At 41.7% G+C, this 21,730-nt stretch overlaps 1 protein-coding gene across 16 annotated transcripts in view; it reads left to right on the top strand.

Annotated features, from left to right (window-relative positions):
• The window catches only part of baz2ba (bromodomain adjacent to zinc finger domain, 2Ba), a 97,291-nt gene that overhangs the window by 4,930 nt on the left and 70,631 nt on the right, over positions 1 to 21,730 (top strand). For all 16 annotated transcript variants that reach the window (XM_077199394.1, XM_077199382.1, XM_077199380.1 and 13 more), the window contains exon 2: positions 11,557 to 11,600. The gene's annotated coding sequence lies outside the window, so the exon portion shown is untranslated. The remainder of the gene's footprint in view (positions 1 to 11,556; positions 11,601 to 21,730) is intronic.

Here is a 21,730-nt window from a genome sequence, read left to right as displayed (position 1 = left end):
CAAATTATTTGCAGCATCTTTAGTGGAACCCATTGATTTTGTTTCTTAATCCTGCATCAATCATTGCCATGTTAATGGTGAAATTGATTTGAATGAACTTTGGAAAGCTCTGTCTCGATTGTCAGTTGATTTAACTGTCCCATAAAAGTCCAAGGCAGCGAGAAGTTCTCACCTGATCATAACACCTGTCATTTAAAGAGCTCAAGCTCAAGCACTGGCTTGATTATGCAAGCTGTGGTGTGCCGTGTGTGTGGCCAGTAACTGCCAAATGAATCAGCCCTGAATACACTCGATGCCGGAAGGTCAGCGTTGAATTTGTTTTCAGAGCAGGTTGCGTCCTTGCACTCATAACGACTTCGCAAATCACCTTGTAAATACTGACAGATATTCCTCCCTGTGCTGCTTGGTGAGACAACAGTTGGCATGATGCTACACGGTATCATGGATAAGTGCATCTCTATCTTGCCTTACTTGGCTAATGATTTATTTTGTCGTTAGCTAACAGCTTTGATTGTAGAATTTCCTCTCAACAGTTGGCTCTTAGAAAATAGCGGCGGGTTATGTGGGTTGCAGTTTAGCGTGAACATTAGCGTTCAGGAGACAACTGTTTGTGTCAGCAGAAGCGCAAGTCGGGCGCAGCAGACTCGATAATTGTGTCGCAAACATGATCTTCTTTACCTTTAGCCTGCCAGTCCGTGGTAACGAGCCGGAGATTCGCATTTCTGCGGACAGTTAAATGAATGAGCTTTTCTACGAGCAGCTGAAGCGGGTCACACCAAACTGACTCTGTTTTCAGATAAACACAGAGAGGACACAGGGGCCGAATTTCAGAGGCAGGCAATTAGCTGCTTTTTGGTTCTGCGTCCCTCGGGCCTCTGTTTATCATTCAATGTGAGAATATCCCTGATGAAACTCAAGGTTATTTTTGTTGGGCTGTCTGAGCGCTTGTTTTTCACAGACAAGGTGAAAGGGTTGATTTTTCCCTCAAGAAAGGCTTCGGATTGAGACTTGAGAAAGAAAAATCTCCTTTGCTGTAACTTCACTGTAAGGAATTAAGCTTCGGGAAGTGTACGCTCAGAATACGTGTGTATCTTTCCACCAGCGTCTTCATGTTCTGCTGTTAATCTTCGCAGCCGATCTCATCCTCGACACCTGAAGGTCGTCATTCTGAAACCTTTCTGTATGCCTGTTGTTCTGCTTTCCATCTCCCCCCCCCTCTCTCTCTCTCTTTCTTTCTTTCTATCTCTCTCAGCTCCTCAATGAGGGTTTGAGTGCATTAGTGATTCCGGGCAGAGGAGTATTCTGGAGAGATGAGGGCTGTTTTTTCCACCCCACGCTGCTTGTGTCTCCGGTGTTGTTTGCCCTCCAGGAGACTGTCATGTCGCCTGTGCCGTGGGTTGCCACTGCGGCGCTCCAGTCCCCCTGCTGAGATAATGGAGCCCGTGTTTGAAATGCCAGTAGTTTGGCCTATTTGTTATAGTGCTTATCGCTATATTTGCATCCAGAGTAGAAATAGCCAAGATTTCAGGAATGGCAGGAATGATGCTCCTCTTGTGGGAGAGGGCAAAAGGGAGGCTTGGTGGGATTTGGTGAGAGCTGTGGGATGGGAGAGAATCTACTGCACTGTGACAGCTGACTGCAGGACATGCAGTATTTGACCCTCACACACATACACACTCAAAGACATTCAGAGATTGTGCTCAAGCAGCCCCCTCTTATTTATTGATCTTGCTGCATTTAAAATCTGGTCACTGCCACCACAAAGCCTTTTCATTTTAGCTGCGATGGCAAAGAGCACCTCGGCACAGCAAGAATTTCTAAATTTTTAATTTGCGCAGAAAGGCCCACGAAATGACAGGGATGAGATGGAGACAGAGAGACAGAAAAAGGTTTGAAAATAGAATCGTTTCAGCTGACAGTGTAATGTACTTTAAAAAAACTGAAGCCCTTTTGGTTTTGTGTTAAGTTGCTTGCTCTCACATTTTATGTAAGCTTTTTTTGATCTCTTATAACATTTCTTTGCAGAATTATAGTTAAGGGCAGTTATGGGTGTATGCGGCATATAGTTATGGGTGATACCAGCTATTTAACCCTGACATGACACACCAAGTTTTTTGTTAAATAATGTAGCCTGGGTTAAACTAGGTCTTGAACAGTAAACAAACCTCTGTTGGATTAGCTGTGAGGTTTTATAAAAAGATCTCCAGATTGAGAGAGCTGGATTAAGGGTTCTAATCTGCGTTCGCTTGAAGGTGCATCGTGGTGTGTTCCTGGAGTCTACAGACGTGGGATTAGGCGCTTCAGCAGGCCTTATGCTCACCGACCCGCAACAAATGTGTGTGCGTGTGTGTTTTGAGGGGGGGCGTCTGTCTCAGTCATTAGAAATTAGGCTGAGGCTGCTTTGTTTAATGTTGGAACGGACTGGCGATTCTTTGTTTAAATAATGTAATCATGTTAAGAGATAAGTTTAAGGACTGCAGATTGTTTAGGTAGCGAAAGAGTGGTTGTGTCATCAGATTGTTCAGTGAAACAGACTGCGGTGTGGTTATTTCACATGACATGCAAAATGAGAGGAAAAACACTGCACTGGCTCTCTCTTTCTGTCAGTTTCTATCTCTCTTATCTCTGTTAGATGGGTAGAAAGCTGTGAAACCCGTCTGTAATATGAACAGTCTGTAAACTTGGCAATAGCACTAGAAGAAGCCTGATCCGAAGGCCACGAAGAGCCTCTTGTGGAGTCCTTCAAGTGTTAGTGTGTATTATTGCATGGAAGTATATCTGTATGTGTGTTCTGATGGCAGATCACATGGACACATTCTAGGGCGAAGGATTAAATGAATGGTAGAGTGAGCAGTGCATCCTTATTTGACCACGCTCTGTGTGTGTGAGAACCTTCATAACCAAAAGCCTTGTTTTGTGCTCTTAGGGTTTTATCTGAGTGTGTCTTAGTTTGTGTGTGTAGGCTACACACATACGGGGGACTGTGCATATGTGTGTGTGTAGAGATGGAAATATCCTTTGCTCCTGCAGGCTAGAATAAATCCTGTGTGAGAGCTCCCTGGTGTAATCCAAACACTGCCAGCTAATTTAAGCGTGCAGCAGGAGCAACAGCATCTTTCATGAAAACAATGCATTCAGTCTAGAGCTCATCTCCACTTCCTTCAGTCATCTTATTCAGCCATCACCTTGACTTCAAAGTTAAAGCCCAACACACAACCCAACACAACTGCTCAAAACACCACTAAACCCCAACAGACCAGCTCAACACGCCACTGAACATCTGAATAACATATCTCAACAAACCACCACCACACAACTTAATACTACAGCTCAACACACTACCTTAACCCAACATTACAGGTCCAACACAACACTTCAAAATGCCACTTGAGCCTTGACTGAACATCAGTGCCCCACCATAACCCAACACTACACGCTTACAAACCACCACATGAACCAAAACTTTAGCTCAACACAACACTACAGCTAAACATGCTACCAGATGACCCAAAATAGATTACTCAATACACAAAACACCACACAAACCTAATACTACAGCTCAACACACAACCATTAGCCCAACATTAAAGCCCAACCTGCTACCAGAAGATCCAACTCAACACCTCAATATGGCATTTGACTGAACATAGCATTAGCAGCAACACAAAGTTTAACACGCCACCATAACCCAACACTGCACACCCAATAGACCACTGCATGACCCAGCACTTTAGCCCAACACACCAACAGGTGACTCAACAAAACAGACCAACATGACACTTGACTGAACATCCAAACTAGGGATGCTAACCGATGACCGTTTGCCCGATGGTTGACCGTCTCAACGTTAACCGATCAAAGTTGTCGGTAGTCGGTTAAAAAAAAAAAGTGATCTCTAAATTAAGCTATTATAGACAGTGGACTAAACGCTACTACAGTTAGCCATCTCATTCCAAGATATTGTTGTGTGAAGTGAACAAATCCCTCACACTCAATTTTTCACAACTTGCCTGTTTGTACTTAATAAACCAATAAAAACATCTGGCGCGAGGTCACAGCGTTTGGGTTCACGCGTTCACAAGGTTTGCGAAAAGTAAAGGCTACCTAAAACACTGGAGGTTAGAGCCAGGGCAGATGACAGGATGAAGCGTGCAAAGAAACGTTGTGTGGGACCATTTCACCAAAAAGAATGACACAGTAAGTTGCAACTTGTGTGATACAGTAATTAAATACAGTAGTAAAACTGTAGAAATACATTACATCTACATTTCAGTGGTAACAGATAAGGTGATGATGATCATCATCTTTATTATTGTTAGCACTAACGTTACCTCAAACTAAAGCGGAGCCTCTTCGGAGCTGTCATTTTCTTAAATGAGCCGCTGCAATGTTTCAAATGAGCTTCTAATGCTAGACTAGCGCCTTTATTTTCAACGCGATCTCCTTGTACCCAAACCATTTCAAAACTAAGGAGCCATTTGTCCTCCGATTACATACAAGCTCCTCGGCGCCGCGTTTGCGGCGTTTGCGGGACTCATGTTTCGCGCTGTAGGGGATTTTAAAAAAGTGACGTGAGTGGAAGCGCGGCGCCGGGGCAGTGTGTGTGTGTGTGTGTGTGTGTGTGTGTGTGTGTGTGAGCGGGAGGTAGAGAGAGATGCGACAGAGTTGCGAAATTGCAGGCGCGGCTCGAAATGGCTGTTATTTCAAATAGCGTGGCATATTTTAAACTAATCGGTTAACCGGTTTCAACCGGCTAATGAGGCTCGGTGGTCGGTCAAGAAAATTTTTAGTTTTCGCCATCCCTAATCCAAACACTTCAACATTACAGCTCAAACCCCCATCATTATGTAAAACAACAGCTCAACACCGTACCTGATAACCCACCGCAACAGCGCAACACACTGCTTAAGTGAACATCCTGAAACCATGAAAAACCACCACAAGCCAACACTACACACTTAGCAAAGCACCATGACCCAGCACAACTTAAGCCATTACAATAACCTTGTAGTGGTGTCTTAACATGCCACCACACAACATAACACAATAGCTGAACATGCTACTTGACGGAACATCCCAACATCACTATAACCAACAGACCTCCACATGCTCAACTTGCCATTTGTCTAAACATCCAAACCTCAATACTATAGGGCTGCACAATATCAAGCACAAAAAGACGGAAAAGTTATCTGAATTCAGTGTTTCCGTGCTGTTTGCGCGGCTCTATGTGCGCGCACAGAAAACAAGTGCACAAGTTCCGAATTTAGTTCTTTTTTGCGTCTTCTTGTACTTGAATGCTTTAAACTCGCTTTAATGATTAAACTGACAAGACTTAAAAACATGTGTAAATGATAAACATTCACTCTATGATAGTTAAACTTTGCAATATATTTTATGTTCTACAGAAGAAAGAAAGTCACTGAGCTTTGAGTTAACATCAGGATGGCGGAAGATTTACCATTTATTGTAGTGGGCTTCTCCACTACTGTATTGCCATGAGCCAACCTGCTATCAACGACACCGATCACCTTTCTCAACATACTGCTTCAGACCAAGTTGCATCATGCTACTGTTCCTAATATATTGTAATATTTGTTAGAAACATATTTTATATTCGTTAAAAAAGGCAGGCATTTTTGTCATTGCTGCTACTTCACTGGATTGATGTCAGGTTGTTGGCGAGAGCTTTCATGTTGGGTGTGTTGAGCTTAGCAATGATAGATGACTCTCTGGTTGGTTTGTGTGTGTCAGTGTGTTTCTTCATGTGTGCGTGTGTTTGAGAGGAAGGCGTGACAGCTGCATAGGCAGCGGGATTGACCTTCACGCAGAGAAATCTCAAGGCCTGTTTGATTACACGGTATTCTGCTGCTTTGCTCTTTGGCGCTTAACTTAATTCTCGGACAGCGTTTACTCTGTGATCGGCTACTTTTGACTGCCAGTGTTATTGTTCAGGACCCTCAATTAGGGTACATGTTCTTCAAATAATATGGTCACATGTATGGCTGTTATCTTTTTTTTTTTAATTGGTGGTATTATGCCAGTAGTATACTATGCTTGATACAAAGTGGCCTTAAAGAGTTTATTACAATGATATTTAGACACTGTTAAGATTACAGAGTCTCACTGTCTGTTTGTGGTTTATCAAAATGTAACCGGTTAGATTTAGTATTATACTGGTTAGTGTTCTATACTGCACTTATTTTTCCAGATATTTATTATCTCTAAAAATAAAAATAAGAGCGACAATAAATGCATTTACCAAATAGATTCCACTAGACAAAATAATAACTGAATTTGACCCAAATTCTTTTTCTATTTTGCTAGCAAAGGTGGAGTGTTTATTACTTTCCCGGTATAGTGAGGTAAATAAAGTTTTTGTATCTGACTCACATTATCCGGACACACATTATCCTCTCATGCCGTTACACAGATGCAACATTTTGACTGTAGCCTAATTCTGCACGAGATGAGAACACGTTTTAATAATTTCTTGGGTCAAGAAAGAGTCAAGAGTTTGCGATATGTCGTCCTACGGGCTCTCTCTGTCTGGATGCACTTCACATATGCGCACTTCAAGCCCAAAGAACGCCGGTTAATGTGTTTTAAATGCCGGGAGAAATCAGAGTAAGGGGCAAAAGTCGATCGGTTTATACTTAAACTTATGTCTTGACTCTGATAAAGGAAAACGGGTTAATGCGTTTACATGACCACATGCATTGTCAGTTTATTCAGCATAATCGGGTTAAGAACGTACATGTAAACGCGCTCTTAACTGAAAGCGAAAGCAGAAACGGAGGAGCTTTCAGCATCTGTCGCTGCATTAAAGGCGCGTTCCCTCAGACACGACGATTGATAAATAACAGTAGGGTATAGCGACTATCTTAATTTACTGGCTTAATATTTTTCTTGTGGACCTACATTAATGACAGTAAAAATATTAGAAGAATATTTCTTGTTAAACAAGTGTTTAAGCTGCTTTTGAGTTTCACAGATGGCAGAGTTGTGCTGTGTTCGTCAACTAAAGACTGTTATTAGGCCTTTATCATTTTAGTGATATTATTATTAAGTAATTGTATTGTTTTTAGTGTTATTAGTTTTATTAAACGTTTTGTTAATGTGCTATGGAAACAAAATACTGACGAACAACGATGCCGCTTTCATCTTGGATCTGTATAAGAATGATGCGTCTGTTAAAACAAGCACTCTTGCCAATTTGTGAATGGATCACCTTGTAATTAAATTTTGATGTGGGATGTAGTTTTTTAGTTTGTTTTAAAAACATTTTCTTAGAGGAGCCCTAAAAAGCACTTGTTGGGGATGTCGCAAGTGACGCCGTTATGAATTTAGGCAAGGTAAATTAATTGTAATACCTAATATTAATTTAATAACAATAGCTTTGTAATAATAATAATAATTTAATACATTAATGGTAAAACGAGCCAATTATCGTATTTATATCGTCAAAGGCATCTGCCATCGGCGATATTTCTGACTATCGTCGATACACAATATACTGTACTATCGTCTATCGGCACAGGATTCAGCTACGTTAGGTCTAAAAAAAGGTTTACTGTCAAATAAAAAGAAAATAAGAACAAATAATCAAACTACAAGCAACAGCGCAAATAAATACAATAGAGCAAAGATACAAAAAAATAAACAGTGATTTTCATGTTTTTCAGGTATCGGTAGTTTTCAGGTACAAAAATTGAATAAAGCAATCAAATGTAAAACAAAATTGCAAAAATCTTCACTGTATAAATAAAGATTATTCATTCTCAAAGTTACAAAAGCTATTCAGTCAAGAGCAGTGAGTGATTTCCTTTGTCTTCTGTTGTTTGACTAACATCAAAAACACAGGCAGCAGGAATATTAGAACTTTAAGACTTAATGCACGGATCCAGTACACTGATACTGTCTGTACAGGTGTTGTCTTTCTCGACTGTTTACGTTCACTTAAGACATAACCTACTATGTTTGCTAGGATACTCGCCAAGAGAGGCATGTTGACATAATTTTTGTGTGAATTTACCTGTTCAACTGCAAGACTTAAAACAGAACTCAATATTTGCAAGGTGTCTGAGATGTGGCTTTCCGTGTGCGTTCTTCGGATGAGTGCGCACACAAATTTTCTCACAGCATGCGCGAGTTCTCATTTGCCTCTTCTTGCTCTTGAATGTTTAAATTGACATGGCTTAAATGAGTTTAGTTTAAACACAGATAGCAACTTATGCTGTTCCGGTATCACCTGTGCTCGCGCGCTATCAACACCGGGGTGATGACGGCGTAAATGACTGCATATTAGAGCATACGGCACTTGCATTAAACAAGGTTTAGGTGAAGTCAGAAAGCCTAGCAATCGACAGAAACATATGTTAGCCTAACTCTGTCTGTTTTAGGCTTTTTTTTACCGAGAACCATTACACCCCTAGTATGTAACCTTTTAATATTTGTATATAAAGCCGACTCTGACTACAGGAGTTTCAGGCTGATTAATAACCGATTTACCCCTCCCAACATTCTGAGAAAAAAATTGCGTCCCGGGTCATAGTCAGTTAAGATTTAAAAACTCCTGTAGTCTGAGCCCGGCTTTAGTCTTCTAGGTTCAATAAGCTAAGTCCTATATGTTATTTGGTTTCTCAGCATGTTTTGCAATTTGAGTTCCCTCCCATATATTGGCTATGCTGTGATCCTGCTTTGCCACTCATATGGACAATTGAGGGCCTGACTATATTTGGGATACAACTATCACAAAAGATGAACAGATGAAAAGAACAGTAATAATTTCTGTAAATTCAGTATTAAAATCTCCTCTTTTTATAGGCTATATTTTTTATTTTAAATACCTTTAGTATTTAAGTAAACTTGAGAGCAAATTTATGTAAACTTAAGAGAAAAAATGGGTTATGTAACTATAGTTCCTTTAACATACTGCAGTCATGACTTTTGTCATATCGTCATAAAGACCATTAAATGTGTGTGCATGAGGCATCTCAGCTAACGAGAAACATTTCGAAACATGGCATGCACCGTCGTGAGATTCCTTTGACTGACCAGTGAATAAACCTTTTAAGTGAATGCTCTCAAAAGCTCTTGTAAGGCTTTGGATTTTGCACGCATTTTACAGCATTTCACTTATAGGCTAACCTAAAGTAAAGCCTCTGATCATTTTCCCATTAGTTTGTTTGTTTTCGTATCTGGGAGTGCCTAAAACATGTTTTCTGTTCCTGCCGTGTCTGGCGATGCAGCGCTTCAGAAACTTTCCCACATGTTGTACCTTTGTTTAAAAAGCGCTCCATTCCATGTGGAGACACATGAGTGTTTTTTTCTCTCTCTTTTGCTCACTCCTGTTCTTCCTTTTGCTTCCATCTGGTCTTCATTTCCACAAGACTTCAAAGGTGAAGGAAAGCGAGGATAGGAAATGGGTTGAATATTAATTTGGCCTTATTGTCACGAGTTGCTGTGTTCTGCACAGATGAACTTTTACCACAAATGTAAAGCGAAATTACTGCAGTGTTTAGCAATTCGTTCAAAGACGATTGCGGTGTCCTTGTGTGTGTGAGAGAGAGAGCGATTCTATATGTGTGTGTGTGTGTGGAGAGCACGGTTCTTCCATTACCGTGTGAGTGATGACCCCCCGTGTGGGCAGTTTAAGTTATAGCCCACCCCCTCCTCTCCCTCAGATGGAGCTAATTGTCTGGTGGCCATTTTTGAGGAAGTGTTTCCAGGTATGAGGATTTGTTTTCGCCCTCTGGATGGCCATGTCTTCTTTCGTTTGTATTCATCTTTTTTTCTCTTCAATTCTTTACTCAATACTGTCTCTTGGAGAATCCCCACTCCTAATGATGAAAGAATAAGATTATCAACAAGAGAGAAAGAGATCTGGTCCAAGGCTGTTTTTTCCCAGTCACAGAACTCACACACAGATTCCATTTTGTCAGCTTTCAGCTGGGCATAATACAGCAATAAAAGACTCTGCCCTGCAGCCACACTGAATCATACAGAGCAAGAAAGAGATGAGAAAGCGAGAGAAAAGGAAAGAGAAGTCTCTTTGTGCTGTGTGTGCTCATATTGTATGAAAAAAGATGAATCACTTCTATTTAGGGATCAGTTTCCTGAAACTGGACGGGTGAGACGATTCCACAGGAGATAGATTGTCGGGACTTGCCTGTGTTTCTCTGAAGGGTTGGAGCTAAACGTCTACAGTCGTGGCAAGGTGCTCCCTAAAGGACCGGCTCCTCCGTCAGGAAGTATCAACCTGAAGAAGAAAGAACAAAAAAAAGAAACTCCCTCCCGTCTTTTCTCCTCACACACCATCCTCACAGCTGCGCACAGTTTGCAGTCTATCCGAAGGGGGTGCGTTATCATTTCATCTAAATTCCTCCCCCTAGGCAAGTCAATAAAAAAAAAAGGAACGTCAAGACGTTTTTGATTAGCTGGTCCTCAGGATGGATGAAGATGTTTGGGGAGAGCTCACATTTAGTGCACACACATTCCGGCCTTTGTTTGCTGTAGCGCCGTGTTCTTGTTGTAATGATCAGGCTGTACGTATCATCTAGAAAATGATCAACCCCACCAGTGTTCTCGCCATTAATCTCAGTCTTCGTCTCTCTGAGCTGTCATTACGACTGAACTCCCCCGCCGTGACATCAGCTCTAATGGCGCACGTGTCCTTGGTCACTGCGGCGATTGAGCACATTGTGGACGGATGAGTTGGATTTTGATTGACGCTTGGATGCTGTCAGTCACAGCCTGGTTCAGTGTGTAGCAAACAGTGGTAAACTCTTCCAGACTTCTAACTCTGCCCAGATGGAAATGTTTTGACTAAAAAGAGGAACTAACTGCCCGGCCACGGATTATTCTGAGTGTGTCTGCTGTTCGTTTGTGGTAGTAATTTGTTTTAGCTTTTTTTTCTCCTTGTGCATGTGGCGTTTGTTTCTGATCAGCGTGTGTGTATGCAACTTGTTATCTGTGCAGATCGAGGAGATTGGAAACCGAATCTGATTTGTGTGTCTGTTTCACCTTTGTGTCTCGGTGCTGTGATGTTCCTGATAATTCTCAAGCTCACTCACACAAACAGAGAGAAATGCACACAAATGCTGTGAGAAAACTGGAGCAGGCTGGTTTTCTGTACAAGACAGTGTGTGTGCTTGGAAAATTGTCCCACACACCCAGGGTTTTAAAGCCTTGCTGTAATTCCAACAGGTTTAGCAGGAAAAAGACGGAACCAGGAGCGTGTATGAGCATTCACACATTTATGTGTTTTTGCTTTGCGTGTGTGGGCTTGTGAAAAGTGGTTGTCAGTGTCTTTGTGTACCTATGCATGTGTTTTTCTTAGTTAAAACCAGGCAGCCACAGGTTGGGTGTAAACACTCTGTATTTCTCTAGCCACAAAACTTAAACCTGTTGCCGTAGACTTTTCCCCTTGGGGCCAAGCTGCTTATTAAGTCTTATTTAGGGCAGTTTATCTCAGTTTTGTTTCTGTTTAGTGACCAAATGTGCCATTAAAACACTTCTCTCTCTGTCTTTTTTTTTCTTTCTGGTCTGCTACAGGTGGACAAGCAGTGATGTCACACAGCTGAGGACACTCCCACTCAGTGAGTATTCATACTATAATGCTTAATAGCCAGTTGTCATCACTTTTTCTTTTTTTTAAACCTTCCTTCTGTGACTTTGCATTTGTTGCAAGACCAGTTTTCCAGTTTGGAAGTCATTTGTCACGGTTATGCACCTTTGTGTTTGTTTCGGGTAATTGGACGCTGTAACCGAAAAGGGTGAACACAGATTCAGCTGATTTAAACCTAATTTAATTTCGTTCTTAGGATGTGAGCTTCTCTTTTCACCCTTCTCCCTCCCAATTAGCTGAAACAAAGCTCTCCAAAGGCAATTGTTAGGTTGACATTTCTTAAGCGTGCTTTGTTTTTTGTTTTTTTGTATTTGTAAAGATCTTTAATTTGGCAATTCATTTTCTCTTGAACGAACCGCTGCGGTGAAGAGGGTTTGTGCTTTGGAACAAACAAATCAGCCGGTTTCTCTCTCTCCCTGTGTGGGCTCAGGCTAATTGGTAGCGCGGATGCTGGTTGTGGTGTTAGCGGTGATGCTAGGCGGGCGGCAGCCTCTCAGGGCTCTCTGCTCGGCTGCATCGTTTCATTCCCCAGCTCCCTGGTGGTTTCAGAGAGTGACAGAAATACAAGGACATTTCTTTCCACTTTCTCGCTGTCTCCTCCTCCCTCTCATTCTCTCTGTCTCTACCACTAACAAGTGACCACTCAAGAGTTTGAGTTCTGGAGTGCTTAAAGACTGAGAAACGGACTGCAGCTGCCTCAGGTGAACATGTAGCTGTGTGTAGACCAAATGCTTCCTCGTGTGTGTGTGTGTGTGTGTGTGTGTGTGTGTGTGTGTGTGTGTGTGTGGTGGCGGCTTACAGATGACTTTTACTTTTATAAGTGTTCCATTCACACTCCAGAGGAAACAATATATATGGAAACAAATATATGGATGGCAAGAAGGAGAGAATGGGATAGGGAAAAACAGAGAGAGATAGACATGAAATTGGCAGACAAAGACAGCGAGACAAGGACGGGCTCTCAGCTAAACATCACTGCGGCCTCTCACATTGGCAGCAGTCACTGTCACCGTCTCAGCCATCAATAATGGTAATGGAAGCTCCATCCGAGCATTGATTTCTGGGAATTGTAGGAAGGCGTGAAGGGTCATCCGTGCTCAGCGGCTCTGCTCGTTTAGTGAAGGCGACACAGGCCAGGATTTCAGCATGAATCATGCTAACATTCCTGTATGAAGGCAGCACCATGCATATCCTTTTAATGCTTGGGCATTGCCCTAGAAAAGTTAGAACAAGTGGAAAAGCTTGTTGTTTTAGGACTGTCAACACCTTCATTTACTACAATTAATAAAAAAAATAAGGTAGTTAAGGAATTGACACATTTAATTATGGCCTTTGACTTACAGGCAATGTGCCTCATCAAACCACATTTACTGAGTGCAGGCAGCAATGGATACAGCACCAGTCTCCCTTACATTCAAAAGCAGCTGGATGGAACACAAATATGGAGCAGAGATGCGTCTTAAACGGTGTTGTTATTGTTAACTAAGATTATTAAAAATCATTTTGGGTAATTGAAATAAAGTATAAATATTACATGAAAATCAAAAATTAGGAACTTAAAATAAGGCAAGATTAAGTACTACAATTATGAAATTAATTAAAATCAACAAAGCACATAACAAAATTGCTAAAACTATCATTAGAATGAAAACTGGAAATAAAAAAATGAAGAGCTATTTCAAAAGATTAAGAAGTACAATAATAGTATATAAATAATACTTAACACTGGATGCAAAAAAAAAACCCAGCATCTTAAAAACACAGCATTAATTCAGCATTTAAAAATGAAAAAATTAAATAAACTTGTTTATTTAAAAATAAATGATGTTTATTATTCAGGGGTTTACTCTTCCACAATAATGTAACATGTTTGATTTATTTTAACTTTTCTCAGCAAATATTGATATAGGCAGTACTTAATACGATTTGTAATGTGTAATTTACACAATGTAATCAATTCAGTTATAATTTTTAGTAGATTTGATTTTTTTGTTTAAAATTTTAGAACAAGCATTTAGAAGTAAGGATATAGTGTTCCTGTAGCTCAGAGAGCACGACAACACCAATGTCATCGGTTTGATTCATGAACTGATCGAATTCATGAAATGATAAAATGTAAATGAAGTTGCTCAGGATAGAAGTAAATGAAGTTGCTCAGGATAGAAGTGTCTGCCAAATGCATTAAAACAAATATACGTAGTGTTAACTGATATTAGAAACTAAACAAAAGCATACTGAAGCCTTGCAAGAGTATCAGTTATATGGAAGAACTTTACTTTCTCATGAAAAAAGAGAGGACGGAACAAAACAAAACACTGCTTGAGCACCCAGAGGGAATTACAAAAGTTTATGGATGGAGATAATCTCAACCAGTGTCTTTAGAGAGTTGAAATTGAAGAGTAAAATCAGGTCTGTCAGGACATATCGATGAAAAACACACTCCTCTATCCTTTTCATTCTGAAATGGAGGTTATAAGTTGTAGTCACTGAAAATGCTGGAGACTATATAGAAAAGAGAGAGAACTGAGCTCTTGCAAACTTGCCCAGGGGCAAACAAGCTATTTATTAGCACACATGTTAAACCCTCTCTCTTCAAAGCAAACTTTCCTCCCAGCCTCCCACAGAGGGGGAAAGAGAATAATAAAGCAGAGGAAATGGCATTTCTCTGCTCAAAGTGGATATGAGTATGTTCAGTGTAACCTACTACTCTTTATTTAGAGTAGAGAAAGAATGAAAAATGAAAGAAAAGGAAGACAAAAGAGGGTGGTGAAAGGGAAAAAAAAGAGGCAAGAGAGTGTGTTTGAGCATAGATCTTGGCCAGGCAGTGTCAGGCTCCTGGCCTCTCTCTTTCTCTTTCCTGCGTCCCTGGGGACGGCTCATAGCTCATACTTCCTGCTGGATCTTGAACAGGAATCATGGTAGAGGGGTCTGTTTTCATTGCTGGTGCTGTGCAGTAGGATTGTGTCTGTACTTGTGCGTCAGAGGCAAAACATACCAGTTGTTTGATACAAATAATGCAGGCCTGCTGGATTTTGTGCATGTGTGTGTGTGAAAGGTGTAATGGACCCCTGCCTGAACTCTACTGGGCCCTCCAGATCCCTCGTGAGAGTTATTACCTCAGTACAAAATGCTGGACACACACACATATGTGCACACACAGCGAAGGAGAAATGGGGTGCCTCAAGTGTCTGTCATTGGTACCTTTTGTTTTTTCTCTCCCTCTGTCCCTTTGTTTGCCGCTTGCAATTTTACTGTTCCTCCTTGTCTTACATATTTATGCCCTGGCCAGGGTATGTGGCCATGCTGATTCTGACTGTACTAGAGGGTACAGCAATAAATACTGAATCTTCCATAGAGAGAAAGAACGAGTCAGTTAGATGAGGCAGTTAATGTTCAGAGTACATATCATAAACATAATCTCCTGTTATCTTGTCTTAGTAGCCAGCCCCCCCCCCCCCCCCCACACACACACACACACACACTTGCATAAGTGTGCCTTCATCTATGGCTCCATACACCTACACACATAATACACATGCTTTCATGCAGGTTAAAAAGTGGATAGATGCTATTCATTTGCTGATGTCGTTGTGCTTTAAAATGGCAGCACAATAACAACATAAGCCAAAAGTAACAGTATCAGAACATGTATGCACTCTAGTATCCATCACAACTGGAAACATAGATAAATGAATACATAACATAGAGGAGTTACAAGACAGGGCTGAGAGAGCGGGAGGGAGAGAGAGAGAAAAGGAGAAGGGGAAAAACATCCAGAAGGTCAGGATCAGCGGGTGGCCATCTAAGTGAGCGACATTCAGAGACTCCGATTGAGTTTCACCCGCCCTGTTACCGTGGAGATCCATCCAATAATACCACCCTATCCACATCAGAATCGCTACAATACACTACACCTACAACAAACTGTCAAATAGTGCACTGGCTAAACTGACACAGCCACAGCAGGCAGTGCTCTAATCTGAAGCAATATCTCGCCAATGCTCCGCAAGAATCTGCATTTTTTGCTTCAACAGCACAAATGTTTTAAGCTGGCGATTCCAACCCTAAGACAGGTGTCCTTTTGAAATAATGGGAACAAACTATTTGTTGATTGTGGTTCAGCTAAACACTGTGGCACCATGTAGGCGTACTGGTGTGGTTACCATGTTTTTGGATTGCAGATAACTTAAGACCAACCTATCCAAACTTTTGGATATCCTGCAGTTCCATAACATCTACTGTCGAAAAACCGACACACAAAGCGAATCTGAGAATTAAAATGGACACAAAGCCTTGGGGCTTTTCAAAGCAGCTTGGTATAAAAGGACAAGGGCTTTATCGGCACTGCTCTTAAAAACTTACTGAACGGCTCGGTAGTAACCAGCAGTCACCTTCAGGCTTTCTCCATGCAGCCACTTATGCCATTAAGCAAGCAACAGTTAAGTGAAAAGTATTTGATTTTGAGTCATTTTCTTACCTCCTCGGTGGGTAAATGACCATTCGCTGAAACCACTGTCTCACTGTCTCCATTGAAACAGCTTATTCCTTGACATTCCATGAAATGTCATTTTTAAACGCTTTTAAGCCATTCACTCGAAAAAGTTGAAATGCTTTATTTAGATGCCACAAGTTTGTTAGATTACAAACAATACACAATGGAAATCATCAGACAATATTGAACATAACATGCATTCTAGGGTTTGCCTGCAGTACAGATGTTGACCCACTGAAACCCAGGTCAAAAATAGGAACCTTGAGGTCTAGATTCTGACAAAGACCATCCAGTCAACCTATCAACTGGAATAGAAAAAATGAATAAAAAACTTTTTACAGCTTGGGTAGTATCTGGGACTTTCCATGAATATATTTTTTCCTTTTCAGTAAATGGTTAGAAAATAAATTGTCAAATTTAGGAGGTCAAAGTAAATGTTTTGTTTTTGTTAATATTATGTTCTTATTGTGTTTATTTCCCATTCATTTTATGGAGTTTTCAATTTTTGCAAACATTATATAAAAAATTCAGACATGTCTAAATGTAAAACCTTCATTAGAGTGAATTATTTTTTTAGCAATAACATTTAAATCGTCAAAATGTATAAAAAATAATGAAAAATGCACCTTTAATGCTTTTTAAAGAGCCATGGGACATCAAAGTGTACAGCATTTGTCGAAATTGCCATAGAATTCTTGTGAATTCTATGTAATGGTAAAGACTACTGTCTTGTTTGACCATAAGCTGAGACCCAGAATAAGGCCATTTAAAACCAATAGCAAAATATTAAGACCCCAACTTCTTCAAATCAGCATCCGTCAAAATGTCTAGACTTGATCACATTATGTCATGTAATTAGTCTGGGTGACCTTATTTCCGTAAACAGCGTGTAGGATTCATTGTCTCATGAATGTGAAGTGTTTTTTTTGCGTTTAAAGCAACAAGAGTTTGAGATGGTTTGGTGTGTGTGTGTGTGTGTGTTTTCCCGTGCTGATGCTAAAAGCGGTGTGAGGACGGATCTGAAGGAGTGAGTGCTGGAATACTAATGAACAAACAGAAGAAGAGGCTGTGTGCTCCCATCTACCTCTCTGCAGTGGGCTCACTCGTTCCTCTCTCTCGCTCTCTCCCTTCATCTGCACCTCTCGCTCACACAGAGGATAAACTGTGTACATGATGACATTTACACCGCAGTTGCACGCAGAGGGAGTGTGTGTGTGTGTGTGTGAGCCCTCTCATTCCTCTCCCCACCTCTGTTTTTTTTCCCCCTGCTCTTCCTTCATTTTGCTCTGTGCTCATCTTCTCTCCATCTCTCCTTCTCTCGCTGTGTGTGTTCAGCACAGGTTGTGTACCTCAAGGGAGCACACACACAGGCCATTATTTATGTCTTTTTTTGAAGGGCAAATATAAAAAGGAGTGGCTTTGCTTTACTGCCACAGATTTGACGTGCTGGCTGTGGATCCAAACACACACTTACGACTCTTACTGAACGGTAGACATAAACTGTGTGTGTTGTGTGAAGAAAAAGCAGCATCACAGCTTACATGCTTTACTCTGTAGGGTTTATGTTCCATTTAGAGTGTAAAAATGTGTGTGTATGAGGTGCGATGAGGGGGTGTGTGTTTTTGAGGTCGGCCGGCGGGCGTCCCTCCAAACTCCCTGAGGAATCGGGCGGTTAAGGGCAGTTAGAGGGGCTCTTGGGGAGGTTGGGGGCCCTCAAAGAAGGTTAAAGAGATTCTATTGAATCTAACTGCCCCACTCTCTCACACACCGAGATTTGACCCCTCATAAACACACCTTTCACACCAACCACACACTTTCTCACACCTATCTCGTTCACACTCCTAGACATAAACACACGCACACACCCAACCCTGGAATAGCAAGATACCCAGGGGTCCCCTTCCCTTGGCCTGGGGTATTTAGAGACAACCCATGGCAGGCCCCAAGCTCAGCTGTAGAGTGCCAGAGCCGGGTCGGTCTGGATCCAGGGTGGTCCGGGGAGATTCTCACAGCATGTCAGGGGCTTTTTGTATTCTGGGTGTCCAGGGAGAGCTCATTACTCTGGGTGTGCATTCGCAGAACCTCCCTCACCTCTTGGAAATCGAGAGAGAGCCGAGATACTGGACCTCAGGGAGGTCATTACAGAAAGAGAGGCTGAGACGGAGAAAAAAACAGGAAGAGAGGTGTGTATGGAGTCTTAGAAATAGAAGTGATAAAGTTTGCTAATTCGTGTGCGGTGTTAGGGGTCTCATTTCGGGCATTTTTGGCGCTTTTATTTATAGCAATAGTGGGAAATGGATGCTCAAAAGAAACAAACAGGTTTGGGAAATGATGCCAGGCAGACTCGAATCTGCATTACCCACATGAGAACCACTGCGCAATAGCTACATTTATACATGCTTGTAAATAATCCCTTAGTAATTGGATAGATGGCTCGAACGGATTGAAAAGGCTTCATGAATGAAATTTCGATTGGATTGAAAGGGTTGGTTTTGTTCGGAATGTGCACATGTAAAAGGATTTGTGAATCAGATTGCCAAATTTAGGGTTCATGTAAACAGAACTTTTTTTAGATTCTTAAATCAGATTGGATTCATTCGGATTGACGACAGTTAGAGCATGTAAGCACACCTAATGTAGAAATAATGCTACACCGCAGTATTAGAGCATCTTATGAATATTAGGACAATTTCGCTGTCATTATACCAAAATATTTGACTACTGAATAAAGAATCAGAATCAAATATTTCAGACAGTGATGATAGCAAATTTCTTATTTCACACAACATTCAGTCAAGAATATTTAAAATACAAAAAAGTACAGTAGATTTTAGAAGTGACACAATGGGGAACTACAACAGAAAAAAACATGATTATCGACCAGTGTGATGATAATTTCAAAATTGCAAAGTATTGATTTATTGGTATGTCACTAATCAGGGTGGTGGTTTAGAGTCACAGATACAACAAGAACGTTTTTCCATCATATCTGGCTATTGTTTACAGCTCACAAGGGTCTTGAGTGTCAGGGGGGAGGGACGGATGGTTTGGCGTGCAGATGGTCCAGGGAAGAGGGGGGCATTGTGTCTGTGTGTGGGTGATGTGCAGGGAGATATTTAGTATTTTATTGGTCTGTTCCAGAGGACCCAGCTGCTAGGTCATTCCCTGCTGGCACACACGGAGTGCGAGAGAGATGGCGGAAGAAAATACAGAGAAAGAGGGGGCATTAGTGTAGATGTCGATGCGAACAGAGAGGATTTAAAGCATAGAGGAGAGAAGAAAAGTGAAAAATCAGAGCCAGGATGAGAGAGAGTGAGATGGAGAGGAAAAAAGGGAGGGAAGGAGTGGGAGAGAAAGGAAAAGAGAGCGGAGAGAAAAAGGAGGGAGGGAAAGAGAGATAAGGAGAGAGCGAGTGAAATGTGTCCGCCGTGATCCATCAGCCCTGCAGCCACACTAATCACAGGTGGAATTCAGCGAGCTCTTTAAAACGCTGCGTCTCATTTCAAACCCTGCCCTCAGGCTCTCTGTGTGTGTGTGTTTAGAAGTGTGTCAAAAATCTCTCTGCTTGCCCTATTTTGTGTCTGTTTGTGTTTGTATTCCACAGTGTGTGCGTGTGTATGTGCATTTTAAGAGAAAGACAGGGATCTCACGAGACGGCGCGTGAAGGTTGGTGTGTATGTGTGCATATTTCTGCATGTGTGTGCACCTGTTTGTCTGTGTAAATCCCCCAGAGACGATATCTGGCTCAAACAGCTCCAGTGATCACAGATTGTGCCGTTACTCTGTGCATGTGTGAGGGAGCAGAAAAGAGATGGAGCACAGAGAAGAGAGGTGTTGAGTGTGTGTGTGTGTGTGTGTCTGTGTGGGGGAGAGAGGGCAGAGCGTCTTTGTGTCTCTACCTATCCCATCATCCCGTTCAGCTCAGCAGAGGTGACACCAAGGTGAGCATGAGCGCTCTCTCTCCTTCTCCATCACACCAGCACTGCCTCTTGCCCTCCCTCCTCTCCTTCTCTCTCTCGCTCTCTCGCTGTGCCTCTCTGCACGGCTCAGTGGCAGATGGAGGCTGTGTCAGCAGGGAGAAATGGCCATTCACATACTCCTTACATACACTCTCCTCTCTCTCTTTCTCTTTCTCTCGCTCTATCGGGATGAAAAATGTTGGCCGATACGCATAGCCGATAATGAACTGATACTGAAAATATCTATCTATCTATCTATCTATCTATCTATCTATCTATCTATCTATCTGTCTATCTGTCTATCTATCTATCTATCTATCTATCTATCTATCTATCTATCTATCTATCTATCTATCTATCTATCTATCTATCTGTCTGTCTGTCTATCTGTCTGTCTGTCTGTCTGTCTGTCTGTCTGTCTGTCTGTCTGTCTATGTCTGTCAACAGTTACATTGTACAACCCTTCTGTCTATCTTTTTATCTGTCTATTTATTTGTTGGCTGCGCCTGCTTGTAATCATTTGGTTCTTGTAGTAGTGCTTCATCAAACATTAGAAGATATTTTCACATCTTTCTCAGTTATGTCACTATAGTCACAGCGCATCTGGGTCTCACCTCTTTGCACAGGTGTGTGTGAGAGTGTCAAACAGGTCAAAGAAGTGGAAATGTGCGATCATCATTTTGTGTTAATACAGCTATTAAAACTCAAGGTGATCGCGAGATAGAAAGGTCGGAAAGAGTGAGGGAGCGGGAGACTGAAGAGACGGCAGGAGGAACAAACGATGCACAAAGCGGGTGACAGCGCAAGCTGCTTTAATATGTATGTATTGCAGGTTGATGGTTGATTTCATTAGCAAATCTCATTGTTATGCATGGATTGTTCTCCTGCAGCAAAATGAATATTGCATTCACGCCGCCCGTAGGTTTGGACAAAAACGTTTGGATTTTTAACTGCAGCCTTAAGGAAAAACAAAACATGTTTTATGAGGTTTTCCCTCCGTTTCTCTCTAGATCCAACTGATGGCAATTAAAAGCATTTAGCACGTTGTCATTCACTATAGATGAGGCCTTGCGTAGAGAAAGAGAGTTTAATGTGTTTGCCCCTGGTTTTGTGTCTCTGACATGTTTAATTGTAACCAAATGCCCGTCTTTGTCTTTCAGTGTGTGTGTGTGTGTGTGTGTGTGTGTGTGTGTGTGTGTGTGTGTGTGTGTGTGTGTGTGTGTGTGTGTGTGTGTGTGTGTGTGTGTGTGTGTGTGTGTGTGTGTGTGTGTGTGTGATTTGCTCTTCCAGCTGCGTGTTTCTATAGAGGTAGTGTGTGTTGGATGCCTGTTTGAGAGCGTGTGAAATAAGGGGTTGATGTTAGTGCATGTGGAAGTGTGTGATATCAGAGTGCGTTCTGTGTTAATGACAAGCCTGTATAGCCAATCTTAGGTTGTATAACAGGACTTTTGAACTGTGCTGAGTCTCTGGTGTATATAGAGGTCTATGTGTGTGTGTGTGTGTGTGTGTGTGTGTGTGTGTGTGTGTGTGTGTGTGTGTGTGTGTTTGTGTGTGTGTTTGTGTTTGTGTGTGTGTGTGTGTGTGTGTGTGTGTGTGTGTGTGTGTGTGTGTGTGTGTGTGTGTGTGTGTGTGTGTGTGTGTGTGTGTGTG

This window comes from Siphateles boraxobius, unplaced genomic scaffold (assembly GCF_051911475.1).
Source record: "Siphateles boraxobius isolate OS27281-9 unplaced genomic scaffold, OSU_SipBor_1 41, whole genome shotgun sequence".
NCBI lineage: Eukaryota > Metazoa > Chordata > Actinopteri > Cypriniformes > Leuciscidae > Siphateles > Siphateles boraxobius.
Note: the sequence above shows the minus strand (reverse complement) of the source record. Positions and strands in the feature narration are given on the sequence as shown.